Source organism: Pristiophorus japonicus, chromosome 3 (genome assembly GCF_044704955.1).
Source record: "Pristiophorus japonicus isolate sPriJap1 chromosome 3, sPriJap1.hap1, whole genome shotgun sequence".
In the NCBI taxonomy this organism is placed as follows: domain Eukaryota; kingdom Metazoa; phylum Chordata; class Chondrichthyes; family Pristiophoridae; genus Pristiophorus; species Pristiophorus japonicus.
Window position 1 is genome coordinate 287,532,720 of NC_091979.1, and position 18,452 is coordinate 287,551,171.

Here is an 18,452-nt window from a genome sequence, read left to right on the forward strand (position 1 = left end):
GGCCCACGTGATCCCAGGGATGCTTCGGAACCGCCTGTGTCCTTGAGATCCATGGGCCTTTATATAGGGGTACACCTGCAGGCCCAAGACCCGAAGTCTCCAAAGCCCAGTAGTCAGCAGGTAGGTTTAGATTTTTTTTCTGGAGATATGCCTCCGATCGCAAATTCCGCCCCTCTATTTTTGTGATATTAAATGAGGGATAAATGGTGGCTCGGGCACCAGGAGAACTCCCCTACTCTTTTTCAAATAGTGCAATGGGATCTTTTACGTTCACCTGAAAGGGCAGACAGGTCTTCAGTTTAATATCTCATCCGAAGGACGGCACCTCCGTCAGTGCAGCACCCCCTGCACTAATGTGTCAGCCTAGATAATATGCTCAAGTCTCTGGAATGGGGCTTGATCCCAATGAACTTCTGATTCAGATGCAAGAGTGTTATGACTGAGCCAAGGCTAATGCACAGGAAGAATATAAAAGGATCCAGGAAAGGGAAAAAGGAATGAGATTAAAGTAGACAATTCCAGTGGATGAGCTAGCAACAAGGATTGTGATTCTTGTAACTGACTCCTGAAATACAGCAAACTTCTTGTATATTATTTAAACTATATTAAGTTTTTTGCAATTGTTCCTAATTGTTAAGTGGTTTGACAGTTACTGAAACATTACACCACTTTTACATTGGGAGATGTCGACTCTACCTATAGCCATGCACTTGTGAACTGGACTATAGAAAGTCATGTTTACATTGCAGTCTCAGACTGGTGTGAGATGGCTTCTTGGAAGTTGTGTGCCACTTCTTGTCTTCAGAGCATTTAGGAGTCCGAGTGGGTTATGACACAAAATTCCTTTACATCAATGTGAAAGTGCAAGTATAACTGCAACCTTTAACTCTGAAATTGAATCCAAGTAATTCCCCACTGTTCTTTTGGACAGGATCCTGAGGGGCCGAAATTGCCTCTCTCCTTAAGATCTGTTACCACCATAAATCGTCGATCACACTGCGGAGTGGAGTGGCCGCTGACTTTTGGTGGAATGGCAGCTGATAGCCCAATTGCCCTCCCGAGTTTTCCCGGCGGTGCCCCGATCCACCCCACCGCTCCACTGCCGTCGATCTGTCTTAAGCGCGTCATCACTGTGCGCACCGATCTAACCCCGCGACAGCGACATTGTCCTCGGAAAATCTTCGGCCCACCGGCTAATTTCATGAGCTTATGAAAGACCTGGCAAACCTACTGAACTCAACTATGTTGCAAGAAATCATCCTTGGCCTAATAGTGGGTTTCTAAACTGTTCCAAAATAGACTGTGATCCTGTCAGAATTTATGTCAAACTCAATTTCTATTTCATGGGAATATTCTTGGACTCTCTGGGAAATGACTCTCAGAACCGAATATTTTATTATTTATTATGGTCTCTCCTTCAAACCAAAATCAAAATGTTCTGGCTGTATTTATAAATAATGACCTGTTGCACTTGAATTTATGTTGAGATTCCAATTGTTATGTACAGTCAGAAAGTCCAGATGTTGCTTTATAGTTTTTGGCGCTTGCATTTATTGCCCTTACCTTGACTTCCATCATTATCTAATCTGTTTCTGTAACATGTATGCATTTGTAGCCCAGCTATCTGAATGTGTTTATACTGGTTTGTTTCTTTTCAGAAGAATCGCTAACATGTTCTCAATGCAGCAGAGACTTAGGCCCCGAACTTGGTGGAAGCTAAGTTCTGCCCAAGTGCCGCCTGTCATGTTTGTAACCTTCACATAACTGTAACCTTTGTGTAACAGCACTGTACACTGTATACACCTGAGAAATGCACACCTTGACCACAGGGGGTGAACTTGTGGGAGAAACTCCTCACCTGGGCATCCAGGTGTATAAAGGGAGGTCCCACGCAGGATCAGCACTTCTTGGTCCTGGGAATAAAGGTTCCGGTCACGTAGTGACTTTGTCTGCAGTACATGCCTCATGTGATTCTATGGTAAGGTGTAAGGACACCACATTTGGCGACGGGAAATGGGAATCAACGACCCACGAGGATGGCCACTGGTAGCACACAGGAACTGTTCTGTGTTGGTGAGGACTGGGATGATTTCGTTCAAAGGCTCCAGCAGAGCTTTGTCACGAAGGACTGGCTGGGAGAGGAAGCGGCTGGCAAGCGGAGGGCGCATCTACTGACCAGCTGTAGTTCTAAGACGTATGCGCTGATGAAAGACCTGCTCGCACCCGAGAAGCCAGCGGACAAGTCCTTTGAAGAGCTCAGCACTCTGATTGGTGAGCACCTCAAACCGGTGAGCAGTATACACATGGCCCGGCACCGGTTCTACACACACCGGCGTCGGGAGGGACAAAGCATATCGGACTTCGTTGCAGACCTTCGGCATTTGGCTAGCCTCTGTAAGTTCACAGATGCCTGCAGGGGGGAGATGTTAAGGGATTTCTTCATTGAGGGCTTTGGTCATGCCGGGATTTTCAAGAAGCTTATTGAGACCAAGGACTTGACTTTGGAAAGGGCAACATTGATAGCTCAGACCTTTATGGCAGGGGAAGAGGAGACCAAGATAATTTACGCGCGCAGCCCTGGTTCCAACGTGGCGATGGACCAGGGAGTTAACATTGTAAACGAGATTCAGAACCCCGCAGGCAGGCAAGGGCAATTCGACACCGCCCAGGCAGCAACAGGCTCCAGGGTGGGCCAGCAACAGAGACAATGGCAGGGGGATCAGCAATTCACGCCATCACAAGGGACAATACGTCCTGGGATGGGACCATTGACACTCAGCAACAGAATGCTCAGGAGTAATCAAAGAGATAATCAGAAAGGAATGCCTGTTAACAGTTCCTTTGTTCACAACAATCTCAGCTCATGCTGGAGGTGCGGGGGCAGACATTCTGCGAGAACCTGCAGGTTTCAGCAATTTATCTGCAGAAACTGTAACTTCAGTGGACATCTGGCCAGAATGTGCAGAAAGCCTGAAACGAGGCTAGTTTACGAGGCAGAGGAACCAGACGAGGGGTCTGCAAGCCAGGGTGATGCTTGGGGCAAAGCTAAGGACGCTGAAGTCCAGCAGCTTCACGTGGCAGACGTCCACAGCTCGTATACCAAAATGCCACCCATGATGATGCAAGTTCTATTAAATGGCAACCCGGTACGCATGGAGCTGGACACAGGAGCCAGCCAGTCACTTATGAGTGCCCAACAATTTGAGAAACTATGGCCACTCAAAGCTAACAGGCCCAAACTGGAACGCATTGACACGCAGTTACGGACATACACCAGAGAGATCATTCCAGTACTAGGCAATACAAACTTGGTGGTCACACACAATGGATCGGAGAACCGGCTGCCACTCTGGATTATCCCGGGCAATGGTCCCACGCTCTTGGAGAGGAGCTGGTTAGCAGAGATGAACTGGAAATGGGGGACACATCACCCTGGACGCCAGACCAGTGCACCACAAAGCCAGAACTGTGCCGTATGTGATACGTGAGAGAATTGAGAGTAAGTTGGACAGGCTTCTAAGAGAGGGCATAATTTCCCCTGTTGAATTCAGTGACTGGGCAAGCCCCATCGTTCCTGTCCTTAAAGCGGATGGTTGGTCAGGATTTGTGGCGACTACAAGGCCACCATCAACCGAGTGTCACTACAGGACCAATACCCGTTTCCGAGAGCGGAGGATCTTTTTGCCACGCTGGAAGATGGCAAGCTGTTCACCAAGTTGGACCTCACTTCAGCCTACATGACTCAGGAATTGGCTGAAGAATCCAAGCTTCTGACTACCATCACTACGCACAAGGAGCTATTTGTTTACAACAGGTGTCCGTTCGGCATTCGTTCAGCGGTCGCTATCTTCCAGAGGAACATGGAAAGCTTGCTCAAATCCATCCCTGGAACAATCGTATTCCAAGATGACATCCTAATTATGGGTCGAGACACCGAGGAACACCTCCACAACCTGGAGGAGGTGCTACGCCGAATGGACCGGGTAGGCTTGCGACTAAAGAAGTCCAAGTGTATATTTTTGGCCCCAGAGGTCGAGTTTTTGGGCAGGAGGGTTGCCGCAGATGGGATCTGGCCGACTGAATCCAAAACGGAGGCGATCCATCGTGCGCCCAGGCCCGGCAACACATCGGAGTTGCGGTCATTTCTGGGACTATTGAACTACTTCGGGAACTTTCTGCCGAACTTAAGTACATTGTTGGAGCCGCTGCACGTGCTCCTGCGTAAGGGTTGTGAATAGTTTTGGGGGGACTGTCAAGAACGGGCTTTCAATCGGGCGCGGAATCTGCTTTGTTCTAACAAGCTGCTGACCTTGTGCAACCCCTGTAAGAAACTGGTTTTAACGCGTGATGCATCATCCTATGGGGTTGGGTGCGTGTTGCAGCAGAGTAATGATGAGGGCCAACTGCAACCGGTGGCTTATGCCTACTGGTCGCTCTCCCAGGCAGAACGGGGATACGGGATGGTTGAAAAGGAAGCACTCGCATGTGTCTACGGGGTGAAAAAGATGCACCAGAAGGTTCGAGTTAGAAACGGATCACAAGCCGTTAACATCCCTATTGTCCGACAGCAAGGCTGTCAATGCTAATGCATCAGCTCACATACAGCGGTGGGCCCTCACGCTGGCTGCATATGATTACACCATACGGCACCGGCCAGGCACCAAAAATTGCACTGACGCGCTCAGCAGGCTCCCATTGGCGACCACCGAGGGGGCGTCGGAGCAAAGCGCGGAGATGGTCATAGCCGTTGAGGCTTTCGACACCGCAGGCTCCCCCATCTCAGCCCGCCAGATCAAAATCTGGACCAACAGAGATCCCCTCCTATCCCTGATAAAGAAATGTGTCCTAACTGGGGATTGGGTGCCCGCACACGGAGCGTGCCCCGAGGAAGTCAGGCCATTTCACAGCTCTCCATCCAAGCCAACTGCCTGCTATGGGGCAGCCGGGTAGTCATGCCCCAGAAAGGAAGGGAAGCATTCATCAGGGAACTCCACAGCGAGCACCCAGGCATCGTGCTAATGAAAGCCATTGCCCGGTCACATGTAAGGTGGTCGGGAATTGACTCAGACCTGAAACACTGGGTTTGGAGGTGCACGACATGTGCCCAGCTGGGCAGTGCCCCCAGGGAGGTCCCACTCAGCCAGTGGCCCTGGCCCACCAAGCCATGGTCATGTATTCACGTAGATTACGCGGGCCCGTTCATGGGAAAAATGTTCCTGATTGTTGTCGATGCATACTCGAAATGGATCGAGTGCATCATATTGAATTCGTGCACGATATCCACCACCGTGGAGAGTCTGCATATGGTCTTTGCGACCCACGGCTTGCCGGACATCCTGGTTAGAGACAACGGCCCGTGTTTCACTTGCTATGAATTCCAGGACTTTATGTCTGGTATCAAACACGTCAGGACTGCACCGTTCAGGCCAGCTTCCAATGGCCAGGCGGAACGTGCGGTTCAAATCATAAAACATGCTCCGGATTTAAGGACCCTCCCTTCAGTACCGCCTATCGTGCCTCCTGCTGGCCTATAGGTCCCGCCCGCGGAGCTACTCATGAAACGCATGCTTGAAACGCACGCTTAAAACGCGGCTGTCCCTCATTCATTCAGTCCCGTCAGACATTGTTGGGGGCAAGCGCCAGTCCCAAATCGAGTGCCATGATCGCAACTCAGTGGGGAGATGCATAGAAATCGATGACCCTGTATCCGTTCTCAATCATGCTTTGGGACCCAAGTGGCTTGAGGGTACTGTAATTGGCAAAGAGGGGAATAGGGTCATAGTGCTCAGACTTAACAATGGGCAGATATGCCGCAAACATCTGGACCAAGTAAAGAAAAGGTTCAGCATGGACACTGAGGAACCTGAGGAAGATCATGAGATGTCAACCACACTGCCAGTGAACGAGCAACAAGGTCATTCACGAGCAGGCACAGTACCTGCGGCCAGCCCGGATAGGCCGGAATCACCTCAAGCGACAGAGACGCATGCCAAGGCTCAACCACCAGAGCCCCAACTGCGGCGCTCCACGAGAAAGCGTCGACCGCCTGAAAGACTCAATCTTTGACCCAAAGACGTTGGGGGGAGGTGATGTCATGTTTGTAACCTTCACATAACTGTAACCTTTATGTAACAACACTGTACACTGTATACACCTGAGTAAAGAAAGCCATCAACCAGGTGGGTACTGGAAAGGCTCCAGGAAAGGATGGAATCCCTGCCGAAATCTATAAAGCAATCGGCCCAGCAACTCTCGAGGCCTTCATGACATAATAATTAGCATCTGGGAAGATGAAGACATGCCACAGGACTTCCGTGACGCTATGATAGTTTCCCTCTACAAGAGCAAGGGCAACAAAGCAGACTGTGGCAACGACAGGAGAATATCGCTTCTGTCCATTGCTGGAAAGATCATCGCCCGCATAGTATTGAACTGACTCATATCTAGTGTCTCAGAAGTAAATCTTCCAGAAACACAATGTGGCTTTTGACCTGGTCAGACCACAGCGGACATGATTTTTGCACTCAGACAAGTGCAGGAGAAGTGCATTGAGCAGAACATGGACCTGTATACTGTATTTATTGACCTCACAAAGGTCTTTGATACTGTCAACAGAGCAGCGCTGTGGTCAATCTTGACGAAACTTGGGTGCTCAAGGAAGTTTGTCCACATCATTGAGCTGTTTCATGAAACATGACAGGTAAAGTGCTCTCAGGCGGCACAACCACGGCCCTATTTGCCATCTCAAATGGAGTGAAACAAGGTTGTGTATTCACTCCAGTTCTGTTCAACCTATTCTTTACCTGTGTCTTGAACTATGCCATAAAAGACTTGGAGTTTGGGGTCTACCTGAAATATCGATTAGATGGTTCACTGTTCGACCCCCGCTGCCTTGCTGCAAAGACCAAAGTACGGCAACGACTCATCCTAGAGACACTCTTTGCTGACGACTGCGCCCTAATGGCACACAAGGAAAGTGACCTACAATTCATACTCAGCAAATTTGCTGACGCAACAGAATTGTTTGGCCTAACCATCAGCCTTAGTAAAACCGAGGTTCTCTATCAGCCGGCCCCTGGCACCACAGCACCTGCTCCCACAGTCTTCATCAGCAGTATACAACTAAAGTCAGTGGACAGCTTCAAGTACCTTGGCAGCACCATATCAAGTGATGAGTCCTTGGACAAGGAGATTGATGCAAGGATCTGTAAAGCCAGCCAGGCACTTGGTCGCTTGCGCACTAAGGTGTTGAGTCACCACCACATCCGACTGTCAACTAAACTGTTGGTGTATAGAGCAGTCGTTCTCTCATCTCTCCTTTATGGATGTGAGATCTGGACACCCGACAGGCGTCACATCAAAAAGTTGGAAGCTTTCCATATGCGCAGCCTCAGATCTATACTCCACATACGCTGGCAAGACCGGGTGTCAAACTTTGAGGTTCTAGAGAGAGCACAATCAACTAGCATCGAGGTGATGATCATGCGAGCCCAGTTCCGGTGGGCTGGACATGTCATTCACGTGGATGAGTCAAGGATCCCTCATCAGCTTCTTCACGGCGAGCTCTGTGAAGGTCAAAGACACCAGGGGCGCCCCCGCAAGTGCTACAAAGATTGCATCAAGGCTAACCTCCAGCATCCGACCAAAGGACCTCGAGAATACAGCAGCTAATAAAATCCAGCGGCGAACCCTCACGAGGACTGCCTGCCAGACCTTCGAAGAAAGCCGATGTCAACGCCTGTGGGACACTAGAGATAAACGACATCAGGTGGCAGTACTGTCAGCATCAGGCACATCGACCTTCCCTTGTCCGACGTGGAAGAGACTATGTGCATCCAGAATTGGCCTATACAGCCACTTGAAAACACATGCCATTGATGATTAGTACATCAACGTCTTTGTTGGATACGACAGACTATCAAGAATGCACACCTTGACCACAGGGGGTGAACTTGTGGGAGACACTCCTCACCATGGCATCCAGGTGTATAAAGGGAGGTCCCATGCAGGGTCAGCACTTCTCAAACGTGTACATGTCAACGACAAACCAGTGCTCTTGTAGTACGTCCCCTTCGACTGAGCTGCCCTCAGTGCCCAGTGCCACTCTCTGCCTCATGGATGGAAGGAAAAGCTCTCTCCGGTGGTATCGCGCTGTCCCTGGGAATAAAAGTTCAGGTCACGTAGTGACTTTGTCTGCAGTACATGCCTTGTGTGATTCTATAGTAAGGTGTAAGGACATCACACCGCCCAAAGGTCCGCTGAGATCCTGACGGTACTTTGGGTGGAAGTTTCATGAAAAAGTCCTGGAAAGACCACCCAGCGGCAAAAAAAGGACTTACGCCATGAATCTGGGTGGCAGCAGGCGGGAGCTCCCATTCTCGGCGGCAAATGCAATCCTCGGCAAAGTACCGCCGAGGATTAAGTTGGGTCCGGCGGGGGGTGGGCGATTTAGTGGTGGGCGGGGACCAGATAGCATTAAACATTTCCAAATAATAAAAAACAAAATACTAGAAAACCTTCAGGCGACCCCATCCATCTGAATTGCTGGAAAAAAAATAAAGAAAAGTGTCATGTATGTACTTTTGGGATCACTAGCCACTAGATGGCGTCACTGTTGGAGGCCATTGGGCTGCACACACACGTGTGTGCAGCCCAAGTATAAAAAGCCAGACATTTTGTATATTAGTCATTTTGGGCCTTAATAAAGTAGAGCCAAGGTCATACCTCTTGGAGTTAAACAGTACTCAGTCTAACAGTTATTGCATACACAACATTTGGCGACGAGGCAACAAGAACCTTTGCATGCAAAAATGAGCACAATTGGATTGTTGGAGCGATTCGTGGAAGGAGAAGATTGGGCAGACTTTGTGAGCCATTTGAGCCAGTTCTTCGTGGCCAACAAAATGGAGGAGGTCGGCGAGGCAGATCGGCACCGGGCGGTGTTCCTCATGGCTTGTGGTCCAAAAATTTATGGTCTGATAAAGAATCTACTCTTGCCTGTGAGTCCAACAGAGAAGACGTATGAAGAATTGTGTACACTGATACAGGGCCACCTTAAGCCAGACGAAGGCATCATCATCTCGAGATACAGATTTTCCCACACGTTCGCTCAGAGGGCCAGAATGCAGCAAAATTCGTTGCCAACCTGAGACATCTATCGGGACCGTGTAAGTTCGGGGCTGTGTTGGCAGACATGCTGCGGGACTTCTTTGTAATCGGCATCAACCACGAGGTGATCCTGCGTAAACTACTGTTGGTGGAGACGTTGGACTTGACAGGGCCATCACGATCGCTCAGTCATGCATGACGATGGATAGAAGTCTAAAGCAGATATCAGTGAAAAACCGAACTCAGCAAGTACTGTAAATATGATTGGTTCAGTGTTCGGCAGAGCGGCACATGGCAGGGCTTACCCGACTACGTACGCAAAACTTGTGGCTGCCTAAAGTCTGCCAGTGGAAATGCAACCAATTTCTCTGTGTTGGCGTTGTGGGGGAAATCACCGGCACCAGCAATGCTGATTTAAGCAATATAGTTGCAAAGGCTGTCTGAGAGTGGGGCATCTCAAGCGCAAGTGTCTGCAGATGAGCAAGCATACTGCGACACACCCCATGGAGGATGAACGTCAGACTAGCGCGGATCTGGATACGCAATCCGAGATACCACAGGAGGAAGTGTATGGACTGTACTCATTCCTAACTAAGAGCAAACCGATAATGATCAACGTGGTATCAAAGGAACTGGACACGGGGCGAATCAATCGATAATGAGCCAGAGGACATTCGACAAGCTGTGAGGCCCAGGCTGAGTCCAGTCAAAGTTGCGCACATACACCAAAGAACTCATAACGGTGATTGGCAGTGCCACAATTAAAGTGTAGTATGACGGTGCGGTTCACGAGTTACCGCAATGGCCCAACACTGTTCGGCAGGAACTGGCTTGAAGAAAATCAGATGCGATTGGAACGACATCAAGGCATTGTCGTCGGAGAAAGATACAAGTGTCCAAGTACTAAGCAAGTTCCCCTCGCTGTTCGAACCTGGCATCGGCAACTTTACGGGAGCCAAGGTGCAGATCCACGTGGACTCGGATGCAAGACCCGTCCATCATAAAGCTCGGGCAGTTCCGTATATGATGAGGGAGAAGGTCGAAACCGAACTGGACAGACTCCAGCGTGAAGGAATCATATCACCGGTCGAATTTAATGAATGGGCCAGCCCCATTGTTCCTGTGCTGAAAAGTGATGGCACAGTCAGAATCTGTGGAGACTACAAGGCTACGATCAACAGGGTTTCAAAACAGGGTCAGTACCCATTACCGAAGGTTGATGACTTGTTTGCAACATTAGCCAGGGGGAAGTCAGTCACCAAACTGGACTTGACGTCGGCCTACATGACACAGGAGCTGGTCGAGACGTCGAAGAACCAGTGGATGTGGTGTATCTGGACTTTCAAAAAGCTTTTGACAAGGTCCCGTACAAGACATTGGTGTGAAAAATCAAAGATCATGGTATTGGGGGTAATATACTGACGTGGATAGGGAACTGGTTGGCAGACAGGAAGCAGAGAGTCGGGATAAACGGGTCCTTTTCAGAATGGCAGGCAGTGACTAGTGGAGTGCTGCAGGGCTCAGTGCTGGGACCCCAGCTCTTTACAATGTACATTAACAATTTAGATGAAGGAATAGAATGTAATATCGCCAAGTTTGCGGATGACACAAAATGGGTGGCGGTGTGAGCTGTGAGGAGGATGCTAAAAGGCTGCAGGGTGACTTGGACAGGTTAGGTGAGTGAGCAAATACATGGCAGATGCAGTATAATGTGGAAAAATGTGAGGTTATCCATTTCAGGGGCAAAAACACGAAGACAGAATATTATCTGAATGGCGGCAGACTAGGAAAAGGGAAGGTACAACGAGACCTAGGTGTCATGGTTCATCAGTCACTGAAAGCGGGCATACAGGTACAACAGGCGGTAAAGAAGGCAAATGGTATGTTGGCCTTCATAGCTAGGGGATTTGAATATAGAAGCAGGGAGGTCTTACTGCAGTTGTACAGGGCCTTGGTGAGGCCTCACCTGGAATATTGTGTTCAGTTTTGGTCTACTAATCTGAGGAAGGGCGTTCTTGCTATTGAGGGAGTGCAGCGAAGGTTCACCAGACTGATTCCAGGGATGGCTGGGCTGTTATATGAGGAGAGACTGGATCAACTGGGCCTTTATTCACTGGAGTTTAGAAGGATGAGAGGGGATCTCATAGAAACATATAAGCTTCTGACGGGACTGGAGAGGATAGATGCGGGAAGAATGTTCCCGATGTTGGGAGAGTCCAAAACCCGGGGACATAGTCTTAGGATAAGGGGTAGGCCATTTAGGACTGAGATGAGGAGAAACTTCTTCACTCAGAGAGTTGTTAACCTGTGGAATTCCCTGCCGCAAAGAGTTGTTGATGCCAGTTAATTGGATATATTCAAGAGGGAGTTAGATATGGTCCTTACGGTTAAGGGGATCAAGGGATATGGAGAGAAAGCAGGAAAGGGGTACTGAAGGAATGATCAGCCATGATCTTATTGAATGACAGTGCAGACTCGAAGGGCCGAATGGCCTACTCGTGCACCTATTTTCTATGTTTCTATGTTTCTATGTTACGTGCATTAACATGCATAAAGGACTGTTTATTTATCACAGGTGCCCTTTTGGAATTCGCTCGGCTGCAGCAATATTTCAGAGGAACATGGAGAGTCTACTGAAGTCTGTTCCCAGAGCTGTCGTGTTCCAAGATGATATCCTGATCACAGGTCGTGACTCCGAGGAACATCTGAACAACCTGGAAGAGGTTCTACATCGTCTGGACAAAGTGCGATTCAGACTGAAACGCTCAAAGTGTGTCTTCATGGCACCAGAGGTCGAATTTCTGGGGAGGAAAATTACTGTTGATGGCATCAGGCCCACGGACGCGAAAACCAAGGCCATCAAGAATGCACCCAAGCCGCAGAATGTGACGGAGTTGTGTCCGTTCCTGGGTCTACTCAACTACTTCGGTATCAACCTACCTAAATTGAGCACCTTATTAGAATCACTGCACATGCTGTTAAGAAAAGATGACAACTGGGTGTGGGGTGCAACTTAAGACAGAGCTTTTGAGAAAGCCACTAATCTGCTTTGCTATAACAAGCTGCTGGTACATTATGACCCATGTAACCGTTTAGTATTGGCCTGTGATGCTTCGTCATATGGAATTAGTTGCGTACTCCAACAAGCTAATGAGTCGAGTAAACTTCAACCAGTCGCGTTTACTTCAAAAAGTTTGTCTAAAGCAGAAAGAGCATGGTAAAGAAAGAAGCACTAGCCTGTGTGTATGGGGTTAAAAAGATGCATCAGTACATGTTTGGTCTTCGTTTTGAATTAGAGACAGATCACAAGCTGCTCATTTCACTGTTCCCTGAAAACAAAGGTATCAATACCAATGCTTCATCCCACATCCAGAGGTGGGCGCTGACATTATCCGCTTATGATTATATCATTTGCCATAGACCTGGCACCGACATGCTTTGAGTCGTCTGCCGTTGCCCACACAGGAGGTGGAAACGCCACAACCGGCGGACCTATTGTTAGTTATGGATGCTTTTGAGAGTGAAGGAACCCCTGTCACGGCTCAACAAGTTAAGACCTGGACCAGCCAGGACCAGATTTTATCGGTGGTGAAGAATTGCATCCTCAAAGGTGATTGGTCTGCCATACCCAAGCAAATGTGCAAGGGGACCAAACCTTATATTCGTCGCAAAGACGAACTGTCTGTTCAGTCAGATTATATACTGTGGAGCAATCGTGTTGTTATGCCCAAGAAAGGGAGAGAGAAATTTGTACGTGAGCTACATAGCACACATCCCGGCATCCCAGATTCAGGTGAATTTATAATGGGAAACAAAGAAATGGTGGACCAGTTAAACAAATACTTTGGTTCTGTTTTCACGAAGGAAGACACAAATAACCTTCCGGAAATACTATGGGACCGAGGGCCTAGTGAGAAGGAGGAACTGAAGGATATCCTTATAAAGTGGGAAATTGTGTTAGGGAAATTGATGGGATTGAAGGCCGATAAATGCCCGAGGCCTGATAGTCCGCATCTCAGAGTACTTAAGGAAGTGGCCCTAGAAATAGTGGATGCATTGGTGATCATTTTCCAACAGTCTATGGACTCTGGATCAATTCCTATGGACTGGAGGGTAGCTGATGTAACACCACTGTTTAAAAAAGGAGGGAGAGAGAAAACGGATAATTATAGACCGGTTAGCCTGACATCAGTAGTGGGGAAAATGTTGGAATCAATTATTAAAGATGAAATAGCAGCGCATTTGGAAAGCAGTGATCGGATCGGTCCAAGTCAGCCTGGATTTATGAAAGGGAAATCATGCTTGACAAATCTTCTGGAATTTTTTGAGGATGTAACTAGCAGAGTGGACAAGGGAGAACCAGTGGATGTGGTGTATTTGGACTTTCGAAAGGCTTTTGACAAGGTCCCACACAAGAGATTGGTGTGCAAAATCAAAGCACATGGTATTGGGGGGTAATGTAGTGATGTGGATAGAGAACTGGTTGACAGACAGGAAGCAGAGAGTCGGGATAAACGGGTCCTTTTCAGAATGGCAGGCAGTGACTCATGAAGTGCCGCAGGGCTCAGTGTTGGGACCCCAGCTCTTTACAGTATACATTAATGATTTAGATGAAGGAATTGAGTGTAATGTATCCAAGTTTGCTGATGACACTAAACTGGGTGGCGGTGTGAGCTGTGAGGAGGATGCTAAAAGGCTGCAGGGTGACTTGGACAGGTTAGGTGAGTGGGCAAATGCATGGCAGATGCAGTATAATGTGGATAAATGTGAGGTTATCCACTTTGGGGGCAAAAACACGAAGACAGAATATTATCTGAATGGCGGCAGATTAGGAAAGGGGGAGATGCAACGAGACCTGGGTGTCATGGTTCATCAGTCATTGAAAGTTGGCATGCAGGTACTGCAGACGGTGAAGAAGGCAAATGGCATGTTGGCCTTCATAGCTAGGGGATTTGAGTATAGGAGCAGGGAGGTCTTACTGCAGTTGTACAGGGCCTTGGTGAGGCCTCACCTGGAATATTGTGTTCAGTTTTGGTCTACTAATCTGAGGAAGGGCGTTCTTGCTATTGAGCGAGTGCAGCGAAGGTTCACCAGACTGATTCCCGGGATGGCGCGACTGACATATGAGGAGAGACTGGATCAACTGGGACTTTATACACTGGAGTTTAGAAGGATGAGAGGGGATCTCATAGAAACTTATAAGATTCTGACAGGACTGGACAGGTTAGATGCGGGAAGAATGTTCCCGATGATGGGGAAGTCCAGAGTCAGAGAACACAGTCTTAGGATAAGGGGTAGGCCATTTAGGACTGAGATGAGGAGAAACTTCTTCACTTAGAGAGTTGTTAACCTGTGGAATTCCCAACCGCAGAGAGTTTTTGATGCCAGTTCATTGGATATATTCAAGAGGGAGTTAGATATGGCCCTTACGGCTAAAGGGATCAAGGGGTATGGAGAGAAAGCAAGAAAGGGATACTGAGGGAATGATCAGCCATGATCTTATTGAATGGCGGTGCAGGCTCGAAGGGCCGAATGGCCTACTCCTGCACCTATTTTCTATGTTTCTATGTTTCTACGTAATGATGAAAGCCATCACCAGGTCTCATGTATAGTGGCCGGGAATTGACTCTGAGCTGGAATCATGTGTGCATCAGTGCAACACTTACATGCAGCTCAGCAAAGCACCAGCGGAATCTTTGTTTTTCAAAAATATACTTTATTCATTTAAAATTTTCACAATACATTGGAAAATAGTTCAGTACCTTGCGGTCAGCAATTCTATACAATTCGTTTAGATGCTGACAGCAGTTCCATACAATGCACTAGCGTGCATTTCATTTCAAGGTACAGTTTAGTACAATCCGTAAATCACGTTACATGTAGTACTGTGCAAATAAGGGTATTACATGGAGCAGATAAGAACAGGTTTACATTACATTCCAGGATACATTTCAATACCAATCACGAATCACATTACATGTTGCACTCTGCAGATGAAAGCAGTACACGGAACGGATGAGAATGCATTTACATTTCTTGACAAGTTACTAAACAGTGCAGAGACTTTCATTATACATGGCACAACACAGGCGTTTTTCAGTACATGATGCTCTACGTATGCAAGCAGATTAACAAGTACAGCCCGAGGGGGGTCTGATTCCATCCCCTGGGTTTACCGTGGTGGAAGGGCCTTAAACTGTGACTCTTCCCCATCGTGCCTTTGCGGCGACTGCACCAACTTTTAGTACGTCCCTCAGCACATACTCCTGGACCTTGGATTGCGCCAGTCTGCAACACTTGGCCGTGGACATCTCCTTGCTCTGGAAGACCAGCAAGTTTCGGAAAGACCAAAGTGCGTCTTTCACCGAGTTGATGGCTCTCCAGCAGCAGATGATGTCTGTCTCGGTGTGTGTCCCTGGAAACAGTCCGCAGAGCACAGAATCCTGTGTTACGGAGCTGCTTGGGATGAATCGTGACAGCAACCACTGCATCTCCTTCCAGACCTGCCTTGCAAAGGGGCAATCCCGAAGGAGATGGATGACAGTCTTGCCCGCACCACAGACGATTTGGGGGCAGCGTGCCGTGTCTCTGAAATCCCGGCTGTGCATGAAGGATCTGACAGGTAGGGCCCTTCTTACCACCAACCAAGCTACAGTACCAGCGGAATCGCCGCTGAGTCTGTGGTCGTGGTCGTCCAAAGCATGGTCCACGATCCACCTAGACTTTGCAGGTCCCTTCCTGGGAAAGATGTTTTTAGTTATGGTGGAGGCATATTCAAAGTGGATAGAGTGTATAATCATATCATCCAGCACATCCACAGCTGCCATTGAGAATCTCAATGTCATGTTCGCGACACATGGTCTGCCTGACATCATTGTTAGTGACAACGGATCGTGCTTTATCAGTCAGGAGTTTCAAGAGTTCATGAAACTCAATGGTATCAAACATGTAAGAGCAGCACCATTCAAACCTGCATCCAGTGGGCAAGCAGAACGTGCTGTCCAAATCATAAAGCAGAGTTTGAAGCGAGTAACCCAAGGGTCACTGCAGACCCGCCTGTCATGCATACTGCTTAGTTACAGGGCAAGACCACACACGTTTACCGGGGTCTCGCCTGCTGATCTAATGATGAAGAGAGGTTTTAAGACCAAGCTATCTCTTGTACAACCTGACTTGAATAATCATGTTGAATATAGAAGACAAAGTCAGTAAGGGTATCACGATCGCGCAGCTGTGTCATGCGATTTTTCTGTAAATGATCCTGTATATGTTCAGAATTATGGTCAGGGTCCCAAGTGGATCGCTGGTACTATCATGGTCAAGGAGCGCAACAGAGTTATTTATTGTCAAGCTCAAAAATGAGCAAACATGCAGGCAAGTATGGATCAGACAAAGCTGTGGCACACAGACGAACCGGAACAGTCGGAGGAAGAGACAATCTACAACCAACCAACCTACCCCCAGTCATCAGAGAACTCAGTGGTCATCAGTGAATCAGGACTTTCAATCACTGACATGTTCAATGAAAATGGACTTTCAATCCCTGACATGGCCATTGCCACTCCCACTAGGTCAGCCACCCAGCCACCAGTCACAACAGACTATGTCACCCAAGGCTGGAGTTGAACTGAGATGGTCAACCCGGGAGCATAAAACACTGGACCATCTCAATTTGTAAAAGACGTGTGTTAATATCTCAGAGGGGGGCATTGTCATGTATGTACTTTTGGGATCACTAGCCACTAGATGGCGTCATTGTTGGAGGCCGTTGGGCTGCACGCACGTGTGTGCAGCCCAAGTATAAAAGGCCAACCATTTTGTATATTAGTCAATTTGGGCCTTAATAAAGCAGAGCCAAGGTCATACCTTTTGGAGTTAAACAGTACTCAGTCTAACAGTTATTGCATACACAACAAAAAGAAGTGTACTAACCTTTTTCTGCAGGTCTTCATATTTACTGTTGAGGTTAGACCTGCCTCCACACAGTGGTCCTTTCCCCTGCTGCAGCAGAGGACCTCCCGGACCAGCTCGGTTGGCAGGAGGATAGTTACGCGCGTTGCATGCCAGCAGACATCAGCCGGTGGTCCCCAGCGGTCTTCCCTCCCCTCCGGTGGGAGGCCTCCACCAAACTTGCTCAGAGGGGAGACCGCCCAGAAAACTTGGCGGCAGCATATGGTAAGTCCACCAAGTTTGGCCCCTTAGACTACAATTTAATGTGCAGTTGGGTGCCTGTTCTCTTATACCTGTACATCCATTGTACTGCAATTTTAGAAATGGTGTTCTAGCACTGTCTTTGTAAAGTACTTTGTGGTGTTGTGACCCAGTGCCATCCCAGTTTGAATAGAGTGGTTAAAAACATTTCAGTACCTCTTTCAGATTCTATTTTACTTAAAAAAAAATTACCATTATAATTAGCCAAGGATAATGTTGCTGTTAGAGTAATCTATTGGGACCCAGATTTAAACATTCACAACCTTTTGCAGCCTGCTGCCTGGTTGGTTCACTGCCTTAGATCTGGTACTGTGTAATGAGACAGGATTAATAAATGGTCTCATAGTAAAAGATCCTCTAGGAAAGAGTGACCATAATATGGTTGAATTGCAAATTCAGTTGGAGGTTTGGAGGGTGAGCAAGTTGGTTCTCAAACCAGGGTCCTAAGCTTAAATAAAACAAACCGCCTGGTGAGAAAATGAGAGTTGCACACTCATTGTGTTTTCTCATCGGGTAAGTGGAAAGTTAGCAACGTGGGCAGTCGTTCCCGGAATGGACGGTAAGTACTAAAATTTAGTCCGAGGCTGTAGTTGGGCCTAGGGACAGGGGAAAACTTAAAATAAATTTCACTAATTAAAATAAAAACCTACAAAACATTCCCAAGACATTTTTAAACCTAATCGCTGTTGTAAAATTTAAAAAAAATAAAGAACCTTTAACTTGCCTTTCTTTGCGGGGCATCCCCTTACCGTTCTGTTTAAGCAGCTTTTACAGAGCGGTTCACTCGGCGATCTGGACGTCGGCGGTTGAGGCCAAACTTACGCCCTGGCGGTTGTTCTCGGCATTGCCCGTGGGCAGATTGGTCCCGGTGGGCATCTTCAGATGCGGGCAATACCATGAAGAAACTTAAGTGGAAACTTTTGCCAGGTGGAAAAACAGTTGTACCGCCGAGAAAATCGCCGACAATTAAGCCGAAAGTCTAGCCCAATATTGTCTTAGAATAAGGGGCCAGCCATTTAAAACTGAGATGAGGAGAAATTTCTTCTCTCAGAGGATTGTAAATCTATGGAATTCTCTGACCCACAGAGCTGTGGAGGCTGGGTCATTGAATATATTTGAGGCATAGATAGACA